Raw genomic sequence first — 6000 nt, forward strand, 5'->3', positions numbered from 1 at the left:
GGTCAGGTACCACATATCCGGGACTTAGAAATTAGCTCAAAACAGGGCAGCAGAGATTGCTTGTCAATCTCTCCTGGCTCAAAGCGGAAGAGGGATTGACTTCATCATTACTTGTATTTATAAGAGGTATTGACATGTTGAATGCACCGAGCTGTCTGTTTTGAACTACTGGCGCACAGCTCGGACACCCATGCATACCCCACAAGGCATGCCACAAGAGGTCTCTTCACAGTGCCCAAGTCCAGAACAGACTATGGGAGGTGCACAGTACTACATAGAGCCATGACTACATGGAACTCTATTCCACATCAAGTAACTGATGCAAGCAGTAGAATTTGATTTAAGAAACAGATCAAAATACACCTTATGGAACTGCGGGGACTGTGAAGCAACACAAACATGTACAGAGACACATGCATACACATGATAACATACACACTATACACACACGTGCACATCAATTTGGTATTGCAGATATGTGGTAGTGGTGGAGTAGGGGCCTGAGGGCAGACAGTGTGTTGAGAAATCTGTGAATGTATTGTAATGTTTTTAAAATTGTATAACTGCCTTCATTTTGCTGGACCCCAGGAAGAGATAATGGGGATCCATAATAAATACAAATATACATCATTGGTATGGTGATACAGTGCAGACCAGGGTTCAAATACTATCTAGGGTAATTTAATTACTTTTAAAGACATTCCAAAGTAAATATTTAGAATTTTAAATGTTATTTTTAAGACAAGTAGTTGATTATTGGAATGTATTAGGAAATACACTTGGTATGTATTTTAAAACTCAAATACACTTCCATGCATGTAACCCAGGCATTTTATTACATTTCAGGAGAAGACCCAGATGCAGACAGTGTCAAAGTAACAAATGTTTATTACTAGTACATGGGGCAAGCAAAACTACAGGTCAAGGGCAGGCAGAGGTCAGTAATCCAGGGTGGTGTGACAAGGTACAGAATGGCAGTCAGGGTCAGGGCAGGCAGAATGGTCAAAACCGGGGAAACTAGCAAACAGGAACTAGAAAAAGACAGGAGCAAGAGGAAAAACACTGGTAGGCTTGACAAACAAAACAAACTGGCAACATACAAACACAGGTATAAGTACACTGGGGATAATGGGGAAGATGGGCAACACCTGGAGGGGGGGTGGAGACAAGAACAGAGACATGTGAAACAGACCAAGGTGTAACAGTACCCCCCCCCACCTCCAGGGGCGCTACCTGGCGTCCTACCTGGGCGCATACCTGGTTGACTCAATCACAACATTCTTTGTCCAAATACAATTCAGAAACCAGAAGAGCCTATTAGCGTTGCATACTCTAGTTTTAAGGCATGATTGGGGAAATGATTGGGCTCTCTCTCTCACTCTCTCTCTCTCTCTCGCTCTCTCGCTCTCACACACACACACAGAACGGCTTGGATAGAGTTGAGATCATGAATGGAGTGACGGAGCAGAACTCAAAGGACCCGAGCCCCATTCCCTCACCCACAGCCGACCGGCGGGGCAAGGGCAGCCTGTCCTCCACGTTGCTGACCCAGAACCACGATACGCCTGTGGCTCAGCTGGAGGGCTTCCTGCATCGCAAGCATGAATGGGAGGGACACAACAAGAAGGCCTCAAGCAGGTATGGTGAACTGGATCAAAAGAGAGAATCCAAATAGCATTGTTTGGAAGAAGTCATTTAATTATACCGTTTATTTTTATGTAAATAGATTATTTTAAGGAAGGTAACTTGTGTTGTACAATACATCCCAGGCTCACAATGACTTTTTTCCCAGGCTCACAAAGCTCTCTTTTTCAGATCATGGCATAACGTGTACTGCGTTATCAACAATCAGGAAATGGGCTTCTACAAAGACAACAAGGCTGCTGGTCAAGGCATCCCCTACCATAATGCGATTCCAATCAGTCTAATGGGGGCTGTGTGTGATGTGGCCATGGACTACAAAAAAAAGAAGCATGTCTTCAAACTCAGGTAAAAAATTTGAGTGGTGTTCATGTTTCTTCTCATGGAATCACCCCAGAAGTGGATCCTCTCAGTTGCACTTCTTTACGCTATCTGCTTCAGTCTAAATCGGATTTCTTAATGTTCTAATTCATTTTGTTAGAACCAGTTCAGTTTAATGACTGCCATTTCAGAATGTTTTTTTTTTGCAAATGTTGCTATCCGAATCTCTTTTGAATCTGAAATACACTGCTCAAAAAAATAAAGGGAACACTTAAACAACACAATGTAACTCCAAGTCAATCACACTTCTGTGAAATCAAACTGTCCACTTAGGAAGCAACACTGATTGACAATACATTTCACATGCTGTTGTGCAAATGGAATAGACAACAGGTGGAAATTATAGGCAATTGGCAAGACACCCCCAATAAAGGAGTGGTTCTGCAGGTGGTGACCACAGACCACTTCTCAGTTCCTATGCTTCCTGGCTGATGTTTTGGTTACTTTTGAATGCTGGCGGTGCTTTCACTCTAGTGGTAGCATGAGACGGAGTCTACAACCCACACAAGTAGCTCAGGTAGTGCAACTCATCCAGGATGGCACATCAATAGGAGCTGTGGCAAGAAGGTTTGCTGTGTCTGTCAGCGTAGTGTCCAGAGCATGGAGGCGCTACCAGGAGACAGGCCAGTACATCAGGAGACGTGGAGGAGGCCGTAGGAGGGCAACAACCCAGCAGCAAGACCACTACCTCCACCTTTGTGCAAGGAGGAGCAGGAGTAGCACTGCCAGAGCCCTGCAAAATGACCTCCAACAGGCCACAAATGTGCATGTGTCTGCTCAAACGGTCAGAAACAGACTCCATGAGGGTGGTATGAGGGCCCAACTTCCACAGGTGGGGGTTGTGCTTACAGCCCAACACCGTGCAGGACGTTTGGCATTTGCCAGAGAACAACAAGATTGGCAAATTCGCCACTGGCGCCCTGTGCTCTTTATAGATGAAAGCAGGTTCACACTGAGCACATGTGACATAGTCTGGAGACACCGTGGAGAACGTTCTGCTGCCTGCAACATCCTCCAGCATGACCGGTTTGGCGGTGGGTCAGTCATGGTGTGGGGTGGCATTTCTTTGGGGGGCCGCACAGCCCTCCATGTGCTCGCCAGAGGTAGCCTGACTGCCATTAGGTACCGAGATGAGATCCTCAGACCCCCTGTGAGACCATATGCTGGTGCGGTTGGCCCTGGGTTCCTCCTAATGCAAGACAATGCTAGACCTCATGTGGCTGGAGTGTGTCAGCAGTTCCTGCAAGAGGAAGGCATTGATGCTATGGACCGCCCGTTCCCCAGACCTGAATCCAATTGAGCACATCTGGGACATCATGTCTCGCTCCATCCACCAACGCCACGTTGCACCACAGACTGTCCAGGAGTTGGCAGATGCTTTAGTCCAGGTCTGGGAGGAGATCCCTCAGGAGACCATCCGCCACCTCATCAGGAGCATGCCCGGGCGTTGTAGGGAGGTCATACAGGCACGTGGAGGCCACACACACTACTGAGCCTAATTTTGACTTGTTTTAAGGACATTACATCAAAGTTGGATCAGCCTGTAGTGTGGTTTTCCACTTTAATTTTGAGTGTGACTCCAAATCCAGACCTCCATGGGTTGATAAATTTGATTTCCATTGATCATTTTTGTGTGATTTTGTTGTCAGCACATTCAACTATGTAAAGAGAAAAGTATTTATTAAGATTATTTCATTCATTCAGATCTAGGATGTGTTATTTTATTGTTCCCTTTATTTTTTTGAGCAGTGTATATATGTTTATTAAGTTCCCCCCCCCAATTTTTTTCTTTTTTTTCTCAGAGTTGCTGATGGAAATGAGTATCTCTTCCAAGCCAAAGAAGAGGTAAGTCGGCTTCCTTTGTTTAACATTTTGTGTAATCCTGTTAAATATTGTTTCGGTAGGCCAAAACAAAACAGTGGGTATACTGTAAAACAAATGAACAACAACTTTTGTATAGAGGCCCTGTTCTTGACTACCCAACCTAATTATTGGGCTAGTTGTTAAACTGGCCTCCACTACCTTGCATGCACCTATTCTTCTAGGGTGAGTTTCCCCAAAATTCCCTAGCTAATGTGGCACTTTATATGTCATGACGACCCAGACTCAGTACTTCTTTGCCAAAGTACTTCTTTGGCAAATTTCATTCACTTATAAACATAGATCTTTACAATTGCCATTCTCTTTTTGAGACAGAGAAAGCACAACATTAGCTTAAAAAAGTGCTTAGGAAACTGACCTTTCAATGACCCCTTACAGGAGGAGATGAGCACATGGATCCAGGCCATTCTGAACGCGGGGACACCTGACAAGGTATCGATTACGCCCAGCAACCAGAGCACTCCGGCGTCGAGCCGAGCCCAGACCCTGCCCGCCACTGTCACCCTCACCACCGAATCCAGCCCGGGCAAGCGGGAGAAAGACAAAGAAAAGGACAAGGAGAAGCGATTCAGCCTCTTTGGCAAGAAAAAACTATAAAGTTTCTCAGCAATGAAGACATTCTGTTTTTTATTAGTGCAGCATTGTTTTTTCTTTACTTCTTTTTCATTTTTGTCTGTCCAGCCACAATGATATTCCTGCTCAACTACACCACATGCTGTGTTTAATGTTCCTGGAATTGGGTAAAACGGTTGATGAGACATGAAATACAAATGTAAATGAAACATTTGAACTTTGTTAGTGTCAAGGTGTATCTGGCAGGTTCCATCGTGAAATAGATTTGGTAATATCATGAGGACCATTTAATTTTTTAACCTTAATTATTTACTTGTAAAAATGTGTTTTTGTGCTTTTTGTCATAATGGGTCTGAGTGTTTAAACATTTCCTCAATTTTGTGAGGGTGTCTTCAAGAGGCAGGCCTACATTTTTTTTCTGCTGAAAAGGGAGACAACATTACTTCAAAACTGGACATACATTACTGACTGGACATACACATATTGAATAAAGAATTTAACGAAACTTTTCAACATAATTTACTATGATTCTTACTTGAAAACAAACAACCTCGAGAAAATATCAGGCTCCACAAGGGCATAGCTAGCCAGCATTATGAATAAGCGCATTTCTTTTTTGGTCAAGATAAGCCTAATAATACACCTTTAATTGAAACAAGATGAATATCTTTAAATTCTTCCCTCATGGTGTAATGTTTTATATATATCATAAACCAGTAATTTTTTTCCTTTGTTTACTTTTGTCCCTCTTGAGTTGCATCATAATATATGTTTCCAAATAATACTAGTTGGCTACAGATTATAAAATCAGTATGTATAACAAACACTTTAAAGCATTGATGTTAAATTGAAATGTGGAAATTCAGCATTTACTGCAAAAAAAGGTTGCTTGCTTGTTGGCTCTAGCACTGCACATTATAATTTTTGCTATGTTATCCTGTTATTTGATACATAGTGTGCATTTCTTTGTCACTGTATCTATTGTATTGAGAGAAAAAAACACAATCAGAAATTATGTAATAGGAATGAAATGCTTTGCAATGCCTGGGTCTTTGGGCATATATGGAATATTGACCTGGATTTCTGATGTATGAAACTGCACCTGTAGACTTCTCTCTCTCTCTCTCTCAAATATGTGCGATGTCATTAAAATGCTATTAAACATTATAGTTTGTTTGCTACCTATGGTTTTGGAAAAGTGGAGCTCGTCTGCTTGAAAATGTTGAACCTTGCTGTAATCTAATGAGTACTTTAAGTCTACTCTGTGCAATCAATGTAACTGTAAATACACATTCAAAGTTCAAATGCCCTAGTCTATAACTTCAGTACAGAGCACCTTATTGTGATGTGCTGGTCATATTTTTGTTAACGCACAACAGCCCAAAATTCCTAATAACCCATCTGCAACTGCCCTACTATATGTGAAAATCTGAGGCCCACACCGCACCCTAACCCACAAACACAGAAAATGCACTGTAGAGATGCTGGGAAAATGTTTTGACGGGGTGCAGGATATTTTTTTTT

At 42.5% G+C, this 6000-nt stretch overlaps 1 pseudogene; it reads left to right on the top strand.

Annotated features, from left to right (window-relative positions):
• LOC115103938 (spectrin beta chain, non-erythrocytic 1-like) overlaps nucleotides 1–5643 on the top strand; it is a 115652-nt pseudogene extending 110009 nt beyond the window's left edge.
• Nucleotides 5644–6000: the final 357 nt, after the last annotated feature.

This window comes from Oncorhynchus nerka, linkage group LG21 (assembly GCF_034236695.1).
Source record: "Oncorhynchus nerka isolate Pitt River linkage group LG21, Oner_Uvic_2.0, whole genome shotgun sequence".
Taxonomy (NCBI): domain Eukaryota; kingdom Metazoa; phylum Chordata; class Actinopteri; order Salmoniformes; family Salmonidae; genus Oncorhynchus; species Oncorhynchus nerka.